Below are 19,307 nucleotides of genomic sequence, written 5' to 3' on the forward strand. Positions count from 1 at the left end.
TTCCTGTGGTTCTGGCAGGGATGTCTAGGGTGCGGCTGTCCCTGCTGTGAGAGAGCAACCAGTCAGAAGGAGTTTTGTTTGCTAGGGAAGTTGCTGGTGTCAGTGGCTGCTTGGGACTGAGGCCAGCTGGGGGAGTGGGGAGGACACAGGGACCAAGGGAGGAGGAAGCCTGGGGGTCTCTTCTGCTACTTGCCGGCCCATTGCGGGGCTGTATTTTTTTCTTCTTCATCTCTTTCCCTGCCACCACTTGAGCCGCTCTCAGGGCACCTTTCTTCTCCTAGGGGCTCACTTAGCAACCTGAGGTCTGACCTTGGCTGCAGGGAGAGGCTGGCAGGCCTGGCAAGGGTAGGGTTCAAAGCACTTTTCCCATTTCCACTCCTCAGTGTGGGCCCTGCTCCCTTGCCCATGGGTACAGCCTGGCAGGAGTGCCCCCTCTCCTCTCTCCAACCACTAGCCCTTACTCCTTCCTCACCCCTCTGGGCATAAATGGCTAATCCAGGTGGTTAATGAACAGACAGGGGCAGCTGCCTTCCCCCTGCTCCTCCCTCTTCCCCCACCCCTCCTCTCCTCCTCTGACTCTGATGCCCTGCCTGCCACCCGTTCCCAGGCTGGAGAATCCATAAGGAGCTGACCTCAGTGTCTGTCCCCAACCCCCAATCCAGGACCTGGGCCAGGACTGCCTGCCCAGATGTTTTAGGCTGGCTGCTGTTCTAGAAGAGGAAACTGGGTGGGGGTGCTGAGGGGGACCTGGAGAAGCCTGCTGTGCTCCCAGGCTGGGCTCCCTGCAGGGGAGAGGATGGGGTTAGGGGACAGGATGGGTGCTGGGTGGGAGGAGCTGGAGGGAGAAGACAGGCAGACAGGCAGTTGTGGGGTGAGAATACGAGGGGGACCTGGAAACTAGGGTGCCAGGGTCTTTGGAGACAAGGGCATCTCTTCTGGAAGCCCCAGCCACCTCTTCAGTGTGGCACCAGTGGGGGAAGGTGTTGGGGGAGCATCCCCTCTTCCCCCCCTGAAGCTGCCTATGGTGAGTGGAGACCATGGTAGCTCAGACTTGGCCTCAAGATGCACCTGCCCCTGCCAGCTTGTGGCCACTCCTGTCTCCCCCACTCCAGCTCTCCCTGGACCTCAGCACTTGCTACAGCTGGGGCACCCCCTCCTTGACACCTCTGGCACAGGGCTGTGGGTGGGAGTGAGGGAGGATCTGGATTGAGATGGAGCAGTGGGTGGGAGAGCCCTGAATGGGATCAGTGCTAGAGACCCAGCCTGGGGTTGGCCTGAACTCTGCTGCCCATAAAGGGCAGGGGGTTGGAGAGGAGTGGGCTGGTCCAGGCCGGGGAGGGTCTCGGCCAGTCCTGCTGACCACCAGAGCTGGGAGCCAGCACCAGGATCAGGAGCTGAGGGTTCCTGGCGGTAGAGGAGGCAACCTGGGACCCTCTGCTTGCAGGCGCCTGGCCTTGAGCCTTGGCCTTTCTGACTTTCTTCCCCTTCCCTCATCCCATGCCTCTTCGCACTTCACTTCCCGCAAAGCTCCAGTGCAGAATTTCCCAGGGAGGTGGCAGTGTCCCGGAAGCATAAGCACAGAGAAGCTGGGGGCCAGGCGGACCGGGGCTGGGGTGGGATGCTTATGGGTTCAGGGAAGATATTCTTGTTTTGTGAACAACTTCTGGCCTCTGATGGGCTGTGGCTGAAGCCTTGGAGTTTGAGGACCCTTGGGCTCCTGTTTCTATCCAGATAGGAGCAGGAATCAAGGGGGGCCAGAAAGGACTTTTGTTTGGTTGAAGGAAGAAGAGCCTCAGAGGTGGAAGCTCGGCTCAGGTGAAGGAAGAGCTTCCTAAGAACCCTGGTGGGTCAGCAGGAGGATGGGCTTCCTTGTAAGGTGGAGAGTATCTTGTTCTCGGGGGAGTTTAGACAGAGGCTGGACAACAGCTTGGAAGGATCCCTAGGCTGGGATGTGGTTAGAGGCGATGACCTGGATGGTCTCTTGGGATGCTGAGGGCCTGGGATTCTTGGAGTTGGGGAATTCTCTGACACCAGAATGGGCGATCAGGAAGCTGTGTCCTCTGGCCTAGGGTGTGGACACAGACCACTCCAGGAGCCCCCTCCTTCCTGCCAATGTGTAAGGAACCGAGAGCCTGATGCTGTGCCCTGGCAACTATGCCCCTCCCTCATGCCCGTGGCTCAACTGCCCACCAGACCCACCCCCAGCTGCTTCCTGCAAAGGTTCTGAGGTTCTTCCTATTCCTCTTGGCCCACTCTTCCCCTTGCCTGGGGTGGGCTGTGTCACAATGTGGAGTGGGGGTGACAGCAAGCACCACAGGCCTCATCCCCAACCCCTGCAGTTAGAGCCGATGGTCCCTGTTGAGCGCCTTTAGGGCCGGTGTGCGAGAGCCAGGGGATGGGTGATAGGATATTGGGCCTCTTGATCCCTGCCCAGTTTGGTCTCCCTAAAACAGGCCTCCCTAGCCAGCCTGGAGATGGTAGGCCGAGGGCAGTGCCAAGATCTGAGATGCAGAAAAAACTCAGGCGTGGGTCTCATTCAAGCCTCAGTTTCCACCTTTGTAAATAATGCAGGGTTGTCTGGGCAGCTTGAAGTGGTTTGTGTAACTGGCATGGGGTGAGGGGTGTAAGGCGAGGCCAGGCAGTTGCTCTCAAGGGCCTCTCAGGAGGGCGAGCCGGGGAGGAGGAGTCACCTCTCACCAGCCTTTCCAAACCTGTTTGCCCTGAGGTAGGCAGGGAGAGGAGAACCAGAGGGGGCTGGGGACAAAGCTTTCCCCAAACCAAACAGGTTTGGGCTTCCCATGATGCAAATGCCCGTGAGTGCTTCCGGGTGGGCTTGAAACCCACCCTGGACTCCATCTTTCCTATGCCAGCCAGCCTCCTCCATGGCCCCTCTGTGGATGCCTGTGCCCCCTTTTCTCCTGACCAGAGAGGGTGACACAATAGGAGATTGTGACCACCCAACTCAACTGCTGCCTCTGACCAGGGGAGCCCCCTCCCAGTCTTGGCTTCGTCTGAGAGGGAAGTCCTTTCCAATGTCTAATTTCAGTCCCTCTTCTCCAGCCAGGGACTACACGAGGCTGCTTAATTATGACACTCTTTCCTGGGGTTTGAAAGAGACTCAGTGATGGAGGGAGGGGTGTGCAGGGAAGGAACGGGAGGCCTGCGTGTACCATGAGCCTGGAGCACCAGGGTGGGATAGGGTGACAGGCAGAGGCTCTCAGCTGCCAGTGGTTCTGGTTTCTTGACTTATTTCTGGAGCCAAAAGCCTCTTTGACCCCAGGAAACTGAGACCCAGTTGAGGGATGTGTTTGGAGGTGGGGGGCAGAGGGAGACAGGCAGGAAAGCCTTTCCAGTTACTGGCCTCCAAAAAAGCAAATCAGAAGTGGATGGAGGGAGAGGGTCATTTTCGGAGACTGGGGTTTGGGAAGACTGGCCTAGACTTTGTCCCCATTACTAACTGCCAATGGCCCCTGGCTTAGTAGCTCCTGGCCAGATGGCTCTTAGCTTTCTAGGGCTATTAGGCATGCAGAGGTATGGGCATAAGTGAGCTGGAACAAGGGGGTGGGGTGGCAGGGTGGCCAGCCTGGTAGGCTGTGCCCACATCCCCTGGTGCCACTTCTATTATGCAAGGTCACACCAGCTCTTCCCTCCTTCCTTCCCTCCAGTGACCTGGAGCTCTTTCCCATCCCGGAGGTTGCTGGAGGCTAGAGAGCTCCAGTACAGCCTCTACCCAGGTTGGTGGCCTTGCTGTCTTCCTACCTGCCCCATCTCACCTTCCCTGGAGGGGAGAGGCTTGTGTCTGTGGAGCTGGGGCCCGTGTTGAAAGGGTGGTGGGTGGGCCTGAGCCAGTCCGTGGGGCTGCCTCCTCCAGGGCTAGTCTGGCTTCTGCAGTCCCTGCCTTTTTAGGGCTGGAAGCCTGTAGCTCAGCCCTGGGTGTGGGAGGCAGGAGGGACTGGCCCAGCAGGGTGAGGGCCTGGGGAGCTGATGGGGATGAGGAATCACAGGAGTGACTGGATGGAATTTTGGCCACTATGGGGCCCCAGACCTGGGTCCATTTCCCCCAAGGACCTTCCTAGACCTCCTGCAGAGAACACGGGACCCCACAGTGTTCCGTGATCCTTGCAAATTTCTGTTTGCTCACCTGTCTTCTGGCTGGATCACAAGCTCCTTGAGGGCAGGCCTGTACCTCTGACCTCTCTGGTGATCCTTGCTGTGCTTGGCAGAGTGCTGCTCAACACAGATGACCGACTAAGGGAGGGCAGAGGGGTGAGGGTTTGTTAGACTTGGACTGAGAGGTCCGTCTTGAGGCAGAGAATGTGAGTCTGGTGCCAGACTGCTGCGGCTCAACTCATGCTGACCCAGTTTACCAGCTGTGTGGTCTCAGCAAGGGACTGAACCTCTGTGAGCCTCAGTTTAATGGGATAATAGTACCTGTTTCAAGGTGTAGTTATGAGGATCAAATGAGTTAATTTATTTAAAGCACTTTGGGTGGTATCTGGCACATAGATGCTCAATGAAGGTTAGTAATTATTATTATTATTATTATTGGTGGTGGTGATGGAGTTCTTCTCTCTCTCTCTTGTCTTGTTCCATCTCTAAGATGAAGATAATTATGGGACCAAAGAGTGGAGAAGATGCTGGTGTTATTTTCCCTTAAGAGGTCCTAGCATCAGACCTCAGAGAAGAATCTTCTCTTCCCTCACTCCGTCTCTCTTTCTCTGTGATTAGAGGGCAGGCAGGGAGCTGAGGGGCCGTCCGGAGCGCTTGTCTGTTCAGGGAGCCCATGCAGATCTGTGTTTATGGAGAACTCTTGAGTATGTTGCCATCACCGTAAACAAGATGCATTATTATAAACCAGCCGGAGCTCCCCTGCTTGGATCCCATCCCATGCCATGATGAGAGTCACAGAACCGGAGACTCCCAGGCCAAGCAAGGACCTAGCCTGGCCTCAAGGAAGCCTGCCCTGGACCATGGGCTACACCCATAGAGGAGGCATCTACATTTTGAAGTAGGATCCCCAAATAACTGCTTCAAATTATTGTGTCTTGTGCCCTCTAGGTCCCCCTGAGATCTAGCTGGCATTCCTCTAGTTGCAGCTTTAGTTCAGTCCCTTGTTGGTAGTGGGTAGGGGTGACCGTGTCCGCTCTTCCTGCATGCCATATAAGCTGACAGCTTTGAACCCGTGGAAGGGTAGGGCCCCTGGCCACACTCCCTCTCCACCCCAGGCCTCTGCCCTCTCTGGGGTCCCCTGCTTTCCGGTGCCCCTGACATTCCTCATTAGCAGGGGTCAGCCCTCAAGGCCTGCCAAGCTGTATTCTCCACCCAACCCGGTTCCCACCCAGGGAGGCTGGGGTTGCTCTGGGTCGGGGGTGAACTCCATTTCCGGGCCCCTGACCCTCCCAGTTGCAGCTGCAAAAGGCATTAAGCTCTCTTTTGGAGAAAGAATGGGCCTGGGTTGATGATGATGACAGCTGGGGAGCGTTCCTGAGCTCAGCCCAGCCCTATCTTGCTTCCCTTCCTCAGCCCCTGCTCACCTCTGCCCAATTTCTAGGCTATTGCTCATGTGGAGGTGGGCCTCACCTTTGCCTCTTGACCTTGACCATATCTGGGCAGTCAGCTGGTCTCCAGTCACCCTGTATGGGAGCAGTTTGTGGGTTCAGTGCTGCGCTTGGTGCTGGGGTAGGGGGTAGAGGTGAGGAAGAGGGCTTCAGGGGAAGCAGAAGAGAGGGGCTCTACCCTGTGGTCCATCTTGTCCAGGCAGTGGAAGAGCAGTGCTCAAGTGGCAGATCTGAGTCTAGGCCTGGCTCTGTCCCTCACCTCTGGGGGAGTCCCACCTGAGTCCCTTCTCTCACTGGGCCTTAGTGCCCTCACCTGTAAATGAAGGGCTGGAGAGGTGCAGGGGTTGGCAGTCTGTGAGTCCATCTCCCCTAGGCCTTCACTGGGCGTCCCCCCGTCCCAAGGCTGTGGAACTTCACCTTGGATTGACCTTGCTTCCCTCCCCGCCCCACCCCCACCTCTGGCAGTCGCTGGCAGGAAGTCCTGCTGATTAGGGCCCTAATCACCGGCTGAGACTCTCAGAAATGGCAGAGCTGGTTGAACGAGAGGGGCCGCCAAGCCAGGAAGGGGGGCTGCATGGGGAGAATCCTCCACCCAGGGACATGAGCTGGGGGGTTCGGACTGTGATTGGGGTTGGCAGAGATGGGCCGGCCCTAGGGGTCGGCTCCTTGGGCCCAGGGCAGTGCCAGTGGTGGTGGACCCACTGTGGAGGCTGTGCAGCAGCAGGCAAGTCCAGCTGGGCACACGGGGCTGTTGGATTGTTCACTTTAAAAGTCTTTGAGGGCATCCACCCTATGCCAGGCAAGGTGCTGGACATGAGGCTGGAAAGACCGGGGGACTAGGGGAGTAGACAGAGTGTTGCTGCAAAATGCAGCGGGAACGCCAAGCAGGAGGCAGCTCACGTGAGCGGCAGAGTCGGGGAGGCTTCGGAGAAGGGGTGCCGTTTGAGATGGATTTTGAAGCTTGGGAAGGAGTTTTGCAGGGAAGAAAAGGGGCAAAGACTTCTTCAGCCACAGGAAGGCATGCACAGAGGCCCAGTTGCGTGCAGGTAAGAATAAGAAGCAATAACAAGCGTGGGTCCCCTCCCAGCTCTGCTACATTGGTTTGAGCCTTAGTGACTGCATCTGTAAAGTGGGGTTCGTATTTCCAATCTTACAGTGCTCGCGTGGATGTGAAATGAGGCTATCTGTACAGTTCTCAGCCCAGGGCCTGGCAGGGAGCAAACCCACAGTATATGGCAGCTTAAAATGGCATGTGTGGGAAAGGATGGCTTTGAGGAGAGCCTGGAAGGGCTGCTTGCGGCCCGAGGGGTGGGGATATTCTGAGCCAGGTTAAAGAGGGGAGTGGCAGGGAGTTTTATGTAGGGAAGACATGATGAGACTGTGATTTAAGAAGGGCATTTGGGCCACGGTGGCGTCTGTAGTGGGCAGGGAGTCCTAGGGACAGGCCTCAAGCCAGGGCCTGGGTTCCTGGAATCCTATGTTCAAATTCCTCAGCCCTGGGGCTGGGAAATCCTCTCCCAAGTCTCTTCATCTCCTGATCCCTCTGGGCTTCCTTCCAGCATACCATCCTCCCCTCCTGGATGGGGAGGCCAAGGAGGCCCTGAAATCTCCTTCCTGGGAGATCTTTCAGTCTAGGACAGGGCCATCTTTGGCAAGACTTCATACACAGCCCTGGGTTGGATGAACTGCAGCAGGCAGGAGTGAGGGTAGACCAGAGGCAGCTCATATTTTTAAGGCACTGAGAGGATCTTTTTGGGGGCCTCCTTTACCATCTGACCTGGAACACAGTAGGCCCTCACTGTTTGTTGAATGAATGAATGAATGAACAGCCATGTACCCTAGTCAGGGTGGAGGAGCCTGTTTGCTTGGAGGCAGCCATGCCCAGCCTGGCTCTACGTGGCCTGGTGAGTGCAGAGAGGGTCTGCCTGTCCAGAGGTAGATAGAATGTTGAGTGTCTCAAAGGCCAGGTGCCTGGCATGTCCCAGATGCTCAGGGACTGTGTGTTGATGAAGGAGAGGGGATTTCAGCAGCATTTATTTCCTAGAGCAACTACCTCTCATGAAGCAGTGTGATGTGGGGGTCAAGTTCACAGACTCTGCAGCTGCATGGTCTGCATGTGAATCCTGACCCCACCTCTTGCAGGCTGTGTGACCACGAACAACTCACCTGACAGGCCAGTGCTTCCCTTTGCTCATCTGTGAAGTGCAGGGAACAAACAGAACTGGATCTGGCACGCAGGCTCAGCGGCATAAAGCTTGATGATGGTTGTTGCTGTTTTTGTTATTGTTATTACTGTTATTGTTGCAGGGGGAGGGGGCACTGGTGGCAGGGGTTTCTTTCTTGGCTGGGATGAGTGCAACTGCCCAGAGCGGGAGGGGAGAGCACAGAGATAGATGAGGCTCCGCTGGAGGCTTAGAAGGAATTCATCAGTGGCTCACGAACTGCCTCCACCACCACACATGTGGCTGCCTCTGCTGTGGCTGGCTGAGCTGAGCCGAGCGTGGGAGCAGAGGCAGTGGTCAGGCCTGGATTCCAGGCTGGAGCCCTGGGAGAGCAGGGGTGAGCCAGGGTGGGGGGTGGGGGCTGGGGGAGGAGAGGTGATTGGAGAGGAGGCCAGGACTCTCCCAAGTTCCCAGCTGGGACCTTAAGAATTCCTCCCATCATCTCCTGCCAGAGGGCCTGGCCCTTTAGCTCCAGAACCTCCAGAGGGCCTGCAGTCCATTTCCCCGCCTCCTGGGCAGACGGCTCTGAGTAGGTGGCCTGGAGTCTGATGCCCCTTCAATGTTAGAAAGTGATTCCTCCCCAGTAATCACTGTCTGGCTGCAACTCCTTCCTCCCTCTCCTCACCGTGCCTTCGGATCTCCCATCTTCAGTGCTGCTTTGCAACAGGAGGGAGAGATAGTCAACTTTAGGGGCCTGCCCTGACTTGGGACAGAGAGAGGGGTCTGTGTAGTGCCGCAGAAGGACCCGTGGCAGGGGTGTCAGGTGGCCTGCTAGTCCCTCTTGGCACTAGATTTAAGAAGGGCAGCTCTGTGTGACTTTAGGCAAATTGCTTTCACTTTTTGGACTTTGTTTTCCTCACTTGTGAAAGGAGAAGTTCGAGTTAGGGGTGTTCTTTCTTTTCAGCAGTGCTGAAATTCTGCAAGTCCATGGATCTTTCTGAACAGAGAGGCTCCCACTCTTGGGGCCTTTGGCAGAGCTGTCTAGCATGGAGGTGGGATCCTGTTGGCTCTTCAGGCATCTGCTGGAATGCCAGCTGAAATGCTGGGGAGGTCCTTCCAGTGCTGGGATTGGAACGTTCTTTGCCCAGTGACCACTCCTCCAGTCAGCTTGGTTTCTTGGAACAGAGCAGAGGGCAGCAGCTGTCAGGGTTAGGCTGGCCAGAATCTCCTGTCTCTGTCCCAGTGACTCAGGTGGGGGTACACTTGGCAGGATTGGAGCCAGTGAAGTGAGGGAGGGGACTGGGGAAGATCTGCTGTCCCCTTTGGCCACCCAAAGGGAACAGAGTGGGAGGAAGTAATGTGCTGGGGGCGGGGGTTCAGAGGCAAAGTGAGTAACAGTCGTGAGTAACAAAGTGAGTAAGAGCTCAGTGTCTCCGCTGGGTAGGTGGCTCCTAGACTGTGCAGAGCTGTCTGGGGCTCCGGAAATTCTCCCTGGAGGCCCAGCCACTGAGTCACGGTAGCCTGAGCTCCTCCCTCCCTGTCCTCCTTAGGAGCCTGGGGCCCCGGCCAGCAGGGTGCCATACCTCAACCCTTCTGCCTCTCCGGATCAGCCCCTCCCAGCACCTAGGCCGTCATACCTCCTCCACCCCATTGCTGCTCTGTCTTGTCTTCTAAGCATCCAGGAGACTTGGCTTGCCTCAAGGAGTATAGAATTTGCAGTCTGGCTGTCATGGGTTTGAGTCCCAGCTCAACCACTCCTCGCTGTGTGACCTTGGCCAACACGTGTCTCCGCCATAAGGTTCAGTAGCCTCATATGGAAAAGAGGCTATTGCTCATTGAAGCTGTTGTTGGAAGGATTAAATGGGATAGCCTGTTTGAAGTACATGTTCCTTGTATATGTTCAAACAATACGGTTGTCCCGAGTCCTAAACTTTGTTTTGCCCCTCCTCACCACCTCTGTCCCTAAAATTCCAGCTTTCCGTGCTTCCACCCCATAATGTTCAGATGGCGTATCCTCCTATCCACTCCACCCTGTTGTTTGTGCACCTGCTGTGCCATTTCTGACACCTCCCCCTCCAGCTTCTGCCCGTGTGCCTTATCCCTTCACCTGCCGTTCCAGAAGGATGGGCGGGGCTCAGATGGGACAGGCAAGTGTGTGGGGATTTCACTGCTTGCCCAGGCTGCAGTGGGCACTTTGAAAGGAGCTCAGAGGTCTGGGTGTGCTTCAGGGGCGCTGGGCTGCTGTACCCCCACCACCTCTGTTAGCTTATGCTCCCTGCGCCCCAGTCTATACACATGGGCTCCTTTCCCCTCTGGCTTCCTGGAATCAGCTGTGCTTGGGGCCATGCAGAGTGCCCTTGCCAGTGGATGTGTTGGTGGTGCTGGTGTGTTTCTGTTTGTGCGGCTCTGCTTGGGGCGGGACCCAAGCACCAGGGGGTGACTTTGCATCTGGGTCTGGCAGTGGTCAGGCATGTGTGCTGTGTGTGTGCCTTGGGCTGTTTTGAGCTGTGTGTATGCAGGGCTACAGTGTCTGGGTCACCAGGTCTGTAGCTGATGCCAGCTTTGTCTTCTGTCCATTTAAAAATCTCTCAGTGTTTTCCGAGCCAGAGGGAGCCAGGTCTTCTGTTGCCCCTCCCTTTGCCCTCTTCCTTCCCCTCTAGACCTGGATTCAGATACGTGCATCTCTAAGGTCTGCCCAGGAGCAAGGAAGCATTACAGAGGGGTGGATATGCGTCAGATGGAGCCAAACAATGCTGGTGACAGCCAGGCCTACTCTGGCCTTCAGTGCTGGCCGTGCGTCAAGTCTCTGCTGCCTGCTAATTGGAAGTGAGAGGGGGCTTCCTGCCACTTGGCCCCAGATGGATTTCAACAGGCAACAGAGAGCTGGGCTGCCTTGCCCACGGGACGTTCTGCTTCCGGGGGCTCCTGGTGCAGCCTCATCCATCAGAGCAGATGGGGTTCCAGAACACCAGCCCCTGATGTGCGCTAATTGTTCATAACAATTGCACTGCCTCCTCCTGTCGCTGCCATCTAGGGACCCGGAGTTTTCCACGAGTGAATTTTCAGATAACTGAAGCTTATGCTTGGAAGAATTCAGAGATCAGGAAAAACGGATTTTTTTTGGTGGTAATTTCCTTGCATTGTACAGTGTCTCACACTTTTTTTAACGGGGATCTTAAAAAATCAGCTCCTTCTTCTCCCTCTATTGTTTGTCAGTATCTTCTTCTGTAAAATGGGGATAGGAGTAGGACCTGCTTCACAGGGGTGAATGCGTTGAGATGCGTGAGATGCTTAGAACTAAGCCCGGTGCATAGAATTTACTAGTCTGTAAATGAGGATGCTGAGGTTCAGAAAGTGCCATTAATCACCTCCAGGCTAAAATAGATGGGAACTAACATCTCCTAAGCTTATTCTATGTTCCAGACATTTTTACTGATGGCATCTAAATCAACTTTATTGAGTACTTCCAGCCACTCTGGAAAGATGATCTCATCCCCATTTTACAGAGGGGCAAACTGAGACTCAGGGATGTTAAATAAGGTCTCAATAGCCGGTCTGTAGCAAAACTGGCATATGAGCCCATGCCTGACTCCCAGTCCAAGTTTTTTTCTATCCCTCCTTTTACCATGTGGTTGGAAACTCATGGCCTCTTGGTGTGTTCAGGAATCTGGAAATGAGGACCCGCAAACAGAAGGTGTTACAATCTCATAGAACTGAATCTACTCTCAGGTACCAGGTTTGGCTTTAGTGCAAAGCTCTCAGGAGTCAGGCAATGAGATAAAATGACCTTTGGGGGGTCCAGGGAACATAAGGCCATAGATCAGCTTTGAGGATGTGGGATTTTCTCCTGATAATATGTAGTTGGGTTGCTTTCTACCCTCTTCTTCCTTTTGGCTAGCCTTAAATTCTTTTCTTTTCTTTTCTTTTTTTTTTTTTGAGATGGAATCTCGCTCTGTTACACAGGCTGGAGTACAACAGCATGATCTTGGCTCACTGCAACCTCTGCCTCCGAGGTTCAAGTGATTCTCCTGCCTCAGCCTCCCAAGAGGCTGGGACTACAGCTCTGTGCTACCATATCCGGCTAATTTTTGTAGTTTTAGTAGAGAAAGGGTTTCACCATATTGGCCTGGCTGATCTCGAACTCCTGACCTTGTGATCCACCCACCTTGGCCTCCCAAAGTGCTGGGATTACAGATGTGAGCCACCGTTCTCGGCCCTTAAATTCTTAAAACGAGAGATAGGTAGACATCAGAAAGGATTTCCTGTTTGTTCACCACATAGGGTAGCGATACAGGCAGCTTAGGGAACCCGAAGAATCACAAATTTCAGGCAGTTCTTCAAATCTGAGATGTCTTTTTTTCAAAAACATTTTAATGTTTCTGAAATTGGAATCCACCTTACGATTGATGAGTACAATTCAGGTAGCCTTTCCCCCCTCCTCAAAAACTGCTATTTAGTTGATGATGCTAAATACAATCAATGGCATCCTTGAAATTAGGAAACAGGGAGGTGGACACCTGTGGCTTGCAAGTAACTGTGCAGAGGTAGAAAGGGGAGGGTCTGTATGCCCTTGTCCTGGCTGGCAAACGGACAATGGTCTGGCTTAAGAAGACAGGGGCTGATGTCTGTGTGGGTCTGTGATGGCTGCATAGACTTGCATGTGGCCCTAGCCCCAGAATTATCTGTTTTGGGCCTGGCTCAGCCCCCCACAGCCTGCTCTCACAGGTCGCCGTGGCAGCTGGCATGGTCCTCAGCACTGTCTGAGACCTTTGGCTCCCTGGGTTTTCCCATTGCTCTTAGATTTTTTTTCCCATGCACCCTTCCTGCCTTACTGTCCTAGCACAGCTAAGGTCAGAGACTTTTGTCCCTTCAAGTTCCCATCTGGAAACAGAAACCGTTGGTGGAAAGTGAGGGGGTGGGGTGGGCAGCCTCCCTCTGGGTGGAAACACAGATGGACTTGAATCCCAGTGAAATCCTAGCCCCCTTCATACCTCCATTATAGCATTACAGGGGCTGTTTTGTAATTGTCTGTTTACATGCCTGTCTCCCCCACTGGGCCACAAGTTTTCCCCCTGGGCAGGGGCCATCCTCATTCATCTGTCTCCAGAGCTGGGAGCCTGGTGTGGAGTACACTCAGTGGGCATTGTTGAGTGAACACGTGGTCTCGCTCCCCGTGCCTGTCACCTCCTCTCACCCGAGTTCCACTAGAACCACGACCACAGACCACAGCTCTTTCCTTGAGCAGCTCTTCTAGGAACTTCCTAGAAGCTCCGTTCCCTGTGCTGCTGGTCCTGTCCCCCAGCCTCCCTGCTTCAAAACAGGCCGGAGAGAAGCGGTGGGGTTTTCCTGCTCTTTGGGTTGTTGGAGAAGGCAATGTTGAAACCTACATTCTGTACTGCCTGTTCATGCCTCCTCTTCTAGCATGGCGGCTGGCTTCCCCCCAGTCCTCCAGCTGCGTGCCTCAGCAGCTCTGACTGCCCCACTTTCCTGCCCCTCCAACTTCGTATGTTCCTGGGAGCCCCTGCCTTAACCTCTCTCCTCTGCTCCCTGCCCAGCTCAGAGCCTCTTCCAGGCCAGACTCTCAGGCTCCAGCCCCACGCCTCACCCAGGCCTTCTCACTGGCTCCAGGGGCATGAGGCCACTCCAGGGCCCTGGACATTGGCCTCAGCCTGGCCCTCCAGGTCATGTGCGGCGTGGCATGAGTTGCCTCTCTGACCTGCTTTCTCCGTTTGGCCATATGTGCCCTGCGCACAGACAACTGGTCTCTTTCTGTTCTCTGAACCCTGGCATCCCTCCTCCCTACCCACCTCACAGGCCATGTTCTCCATGAAACTGACTGTGACCCCCAACTGAGCAACGTAGTGTAGTCCTGGGCAGAGCTGAGGCCTTGGACACAGGCACGCGGAACCTGGTTCAATTTCCATTATTTACTGGTTGTGTGAACTTGGGCTGAGAATGCAACCTCTCGGTTCCTCATTTCCTCATCTGTAAAATGGGCTGATAGCCCCTAGCTCAGCATGTGCAGTACTGAAAGAGAGTGGACCTGAACATGATTTTCTCTGGCCAGAGCCAGGGCTTTGAGGTGGAGAGGTGAGAAATGGGACTGGAGAAGATGTAGCCAGGTCCTGAAGGGCCTGACGGCCATATTAGGACATTTGGACTTTCTCCCGTGAGCTGGGAGCTATGCAAGGACTTTAGGCAGAGAAGTGACACTGCTGGCTGTGCATTTTAGAAATAGCTCCCTGGCTGCCAAGTGGAGAATGGGGTGGAGGGGATGAGGCTGAGGGCAGGGAGACCAGTGTTTCAGGCTGTTGTAACCCTCTCTATGATTTATAGGACCAGGGTAGGGGTATATGTGGCTCAGAGAGGTATTTAGGAGGAGGAATTGCCCAGGCTTGGCGGAAGGGAGGGGAAAGAATGAAGGAAGACATCCAGGCTTCTGGCTTGAACAACTTTGGTGGCAGGGGGTGGGGTGGAGGGCTGAGGGAAGGGTGGTGGGTGGAGCTGGGGGTGGTGGCAGGGGTTATCAATGCCATGCAGGAAGGCCAGGAGGTGGCTGATTGTGGGCAGGATCATGAATTCAAGATGCTGATGAGGCCCCACCCCTCCGTGTCCTCTGACCCCTGCTGGTACTTCCCTGTGGTCCTGCCTGTCCCACCCTTTTGTCCTGGCTGTCGACGGGACCCTCTCACCCTGACCCCCTAGGCTTGCTCTCTTGTGCTCCCTGGGCCTGGCACACAGTAGGTGCTCAGTGCAGCTCTGCTGAACCCCACGCCTCTGACCTCCCCGCTCATCAGCACATGCTCCTAAGAAGTCTGGCCTAGTGTGCAGCCTCACCTCACCCAGCTTCCCTGATTCCAGGTGTGGGTGAGTGTGGACCCTGAGCCGGGGCCCTTGAGATCCCTGCTTGGGTTGTCTGGTGGCAAATCTTCAGAGAAGACTCCCTGCATTCACCTGGGGTGTACCCATCTGGGTGCCATGGTGTTATGCCTTCTTCCAGGCTGGCTTGGAGGGGCTGGCTTCAGTGGGTGGGAGGCCCATGGGTCTCATAGCTTGGCCTGCTGGTCCCCCTGAGTCCCCCTTGCTATTGTCAGGGCCTTCTGACTGGAGCTGCCCTGAATTCCCCATTCCGAAGTCTCCTGAAGGGCCAGGTACACCTGCTTTTCCCTACCTCATTCAGGTCTGGTCGTTGAGTGGCCCTTATGTGGGGCTGGGCAGCTGCTCTGTTAGTGGGTGTGGTTAGAGGTGGTGAGGTTCTTGTCTGAAGAGGAACTCGCCTGTCTGGAGGGCCCATCTCAAGCGCCTTGCAGGACAAGGAGGCTGGCAGTGGGCAGTGGAAGGGAGGGTCAGTGAGTGCAGCAAGGGAGGAGGATCCTGAGACAAGAGGAGGAAACGGAGGAGGAAGCAGTGGGCAGCTGGAGCTTTGGGGACAGGTTGATGGGGCCAGTGATCCAAGAGGAGCTGGGCTCAGGAAGATTTAGGGAAGGGTGGGGCCTGGGGCATTGGGGACAGGGCCGAGTCAGCCCTCTGGGACTCCCCTGTGTCCTCTCTGCTCCAGGTTCTGGGTCCCAGCCTGTGCTGGGTTTGGGAAAAGGGCAGTGCCCGCTCCCTGTCTCCGCTGTCTTTGGAGGGACACTCAAGGCTCGGGCATGTGTGCCCTGGCTCGGTGTCGCTGGGAACAGGCCCCTTCTTGCCTCCAGGAACTTGATGAGCTTCATTTCCTGGTCCTCACAGAACTCTATATAAGGGAAGGAAACAGCTTCGCAGGCTGGGGAGGCTGGAGCAAGCCCCGGTGAAGGCCAGCAGCCCCGCGGGGAGGGCACAGGCCTGGGGAGGAAATGGGCCGGGGCAGCGGCCACCTCCTCTCCAGGATCCTTCCTTCCAAGGGTCTGAGGCTCACCCTGGGAGGCCAGTGTCTTTGAGCAGTGCTTAGACCCTTGAGACCACTGGCCCTTCCAAGGCAAGCATTGTTCTTTTCCCCAAGCCCTCCCTCCATGGCCTTGGCGTTCCTGCAGTTCACTGTCTGTTGAGCATCCTCAAGTTCTGAAGGAGGCCTGCCTCCCTCCCTGGCTGCCAGGCCAATAGCTGGCCTGCTCCCCTGGGCCTTGCCGCTTGCCTTGCCAGGTTGAAGGGGCTGTCTGGGGCCTTCCTGAGTTCCAGTGGACTCATGGTGTGAGCCCTGAAGTGCCAGACTGTCCACAGATAGGAGAGTCACCTCATCCAGAGGCTGAGATCAAGGTATCAGCAGGGTTGGTTTCTCCTGATGGCTATTTCCTCATCATGGGCATGGAGACTGGGGCCTTCTGGGATCATCGTCTAGATTTTTCTTGACCCCTCCGGTATTGCCTCAGTGGCCAGGGCTCAGATGCTGCCTGCCTCCTGGCCACAGGTTTCTAGGGCAGGGCCCAGAGGTGAACAGCTGTGGGCGTGCAGGGTCTGCTTCAAGAGTGGGGGGTGGCACCCTCCCATGCTCTGGGTGAGGAAGAGAGGTTGAGGCTGCGGGTGGGGGTCAGTGCAAATGTGCGTTTTGTTGGGGTGGAGTGGAGAGCCCCTAGGTTTTAGGGTGCCTGATGGCCTCTTGTCTCTGGGTTATAGGGTCCTCTTCTCCCCCACTTTCTCCTTCCCCTTATTGTTATTAGTAATGTGACCGTACATCTCTGCTTGCCTTAAACTCCTCACCCTTCACCTACCCCAGACCCTACTCCAGGACATCTTTATCTGGAGCATAGTTTCAGCCTGGTCCCTCTCTCACTCAAGTGCCTTCAGAGACTCCCCAGTGCCAGCAGCTAAAAGTTTAACTCCTTCACTGGGTATTCAAGATTGCCCATGGTCAAGCCTAGAAAGACAGTTGTGCCATCCTTCTTCCCTTCATCCCTTCCAATGCCTGCTTCAATGCCCCTCTTCCTTTCCTTCACCCATCCTGTGTCCCAGCCAAAGGGGACTTCTAGTGGCTCTTTCAACACGCCAAACATTCCCCACCGCCTTGCCTTTTTCATGTGTTATTCCTTCCCACAAATGTCCTTTCCCCGTCTCCACCTTTTAAAACCTTATCCACTTTCCAAGTGAGCATCAGGCTCTGAGCCAGGCATGGGACTTCTCAGTGGAAATGACCCATGTGCTGCTTGCCCTCGGGGCCTTCAGGGGTAGTGGGTGAACAGAAGCAGTGCATCTTCCATGTCTGGCTCAGGTGCCCCTGCTTCGTGGAGCCTGCCTGGGCCCCCTGACTTCTCTCTGTGATCCCACAGCTCTGGCACGTCTGCCACTGCATGGGCCCCGTCCCACTGTAGAGGCAGCATGACAGGTGTGGCAAGGCAGGTGTTTGAGTCTGGCAGACCCAGGTGACAGCCCTGACACCATCCTTTGGAAGTGGTGCCTTCTCGGGTCTGGCAGGATTGTTGAGAGGACTTGCTGAGACCCTGGAGGATGCGGATGTTAATACCTGCCTTGTGGGTGGTTGTGAGGAGTATGCACAGAAGCTTCGAATGGTGCCTGCCATGCAGAGATCTTAGCAAAGAATACGTCTGCTTCCTCTGCAATGACTATCACTAGTTATTCCACTTGGGGCAAATTGCTTAACTTCCCCTAGCCCATTTACCTGAAAAACTTGTCAAGAAGATCACATAAAATAAGGTATGTGAAGTACCCAGCTCAGAGACACACAGTGGGTGCTCTACAAACCCCAATTTCCTTCCCTCCCATGTAAGTTTTGGGGCAGGGATGCGAGGTAGGTGTCAGCAAAGAACCCTAGAAGCAACCCAAGTGTCCATGGATGGACAAATGGAAAAACACGAGGTGGTGTAATCTGTGCAATGGAACAGTATTCAGCCTCGAAAAGAAGGGAGTTCTGATACATGCTACAACAGCAATGACTTTTAAAAATATGATGCTAAGGGTACTAGTCTGCTTGGGCTGCCGTAACAAATACCATACACTGGGTGGCTTAAACAATGGAAATGAATTTTCTTCTGGTTCTGGAGGCTGGAATCCAGAGGCTGAGATCAAGGTATCAGCAGGGTTGGTTTCCCCCGAGGCCGCTCCTCTTGGCTTGGAGATGCTGCCTTCGCCCTGCATCTTCACACTGTCTTTCCCGGTATATTTCTGTGTCCCCATTTCCTCCACTTATAAGGACACCATTCAGATTGGATTAGGGCCTCATTTTAACTTAGTTACCTTTTCAAAGACCCTGCCTCCAAATACATTCACTTTCTGAGGTTACTGAGGGTTAGGACTTTAATATATGAAGAAGGAGATAGAATTCAGCCTCTCACACTAAGTAAAATAAGCCAGGTATCAAAGGGAAAATATTACATGATTCCTCTTATAGGTGGTGCCTAGAATAGGCAAATTCATAAAAAAAGAGAGTAGATTAGAGGTTACCAGGGGCTTGGGGGAGGGGGAAATGAGGGCTAATGAGTGTGAGGACGTTTGGGATGATGAAATTGTTCTAGAAATGGATAATGATAATGGTTGTACATTACTGTGAATGTATTTAATGCCACTGAATACACTTAGAAATAGTTAAAATAGTAAATGTTATGTTATGTGCATTTTGCCACAGTAAAAAAAACAAAAACAAAAACAAAAAACGAGACTAGCAAGAGATGGCGGGGAGGGGGGACTCCTTTTCCACTCAGTCTTATATGAAATGCTCAATTCCCAGAGGTACATGGGTCTCGTTTAAGCTGGGGGCAAGTCTGTTCTCGCTAGTCCCAGGTGCCAAGTGAGTGTCAGCATGTGTGGGGAGCACCTTTGGAGAGCTGGGCAAGTTTAGGAGTTTGGGATTTTACATAATCAAGGCTGAGACATTGGCTCTTTCTTGGGGTCTGGGGACAGGAGTGTCACCCAGTTGGGGCCCTGGTCCTGCCACCTGCAGGGTTGTGAGGTGAGAGGGGCAGTGCTAGGCAGATGCCTGGGTTTTCTCTTGATGTGCAAAGAGCAGGGCTTGGAGTCTACGGGCCGAGATTCCACCTGCAGATGACCTCCTCCCAGCGGGACCTGATCATAATCCCCAAAGACACAATCCTGAATGCCATCATCCCAAATGTTAAAATCTCAAAAATATAATTTTGGAAAAACATTCTTTAAAATATGTTTATTTACATTTTTAAAAGGGAGTTTGCTTGAGAAACATGTAAACACGTGACAGAACATTTTATAGGTCATTTTACATAATAAAATAGGCGATAATAGCACATAGATTTTTGTAAGCATAAACACTCAGGTGTGTAATGATAGTCACACTGGTATAACAGTTATGAGCAGATGAGCTGTATTCAGAAAGAACTATGTCTTTATGGACACACCTGCGGGGCTCCACCTTGCGGCCTCCAGAGCCAGACTGCTCTGCTGCAGTGCTGGGCAAATTGTTAACCTTTCTGTGCCTTAGTATCTTCATTTGTGAAGTGGGGGTAATAGCATCCAATGAGAGCAGAGGGCTTGGTACAGTATCTAAGCTTTGGTTAGTGTGAGCAAAGGGCTGAGTGTAGATATAGTGCACCTGCTCCATGAGTGCTGTTCCTGTGGCTGTGGATGGCTCAGTCTGTGGATGTGCGTTTCTAGCATAGAGGGCAAGGGCATGTCTCCAGAG

At 54.4% G+C, this 19,307-nt stretch overlaps 1 protein-coding gene across 11 annotated transcripts in view; it reads left to right on the forward strand.

Annotated features, from left to right (window-relative positions):
• Positions 1-19,307, forward strand: part of TNS1 (tensin 1) — a 214,550-nt gene that overhangs the window by 69,968 nt on the left and 125,275 nt on the right. The gene's annotated exons all lie outside the window — the stretch shown is intronic.

This window comes from Cebus imitator, unplaced genomic scaffold (assembly GCF_001604975.1).
Source record: "Cebus imitator isolate Cc_AM_T3 unplaced genomic scaffold, Cebus_imitator-1.0 Scaffold89, whole genome shotgun sequence".
Lineage (NCBI taxonomy): Eukaryota > Metazoa > Chordata > Mammalia > Primates > Cebidae > Cebus > Cebus imitator.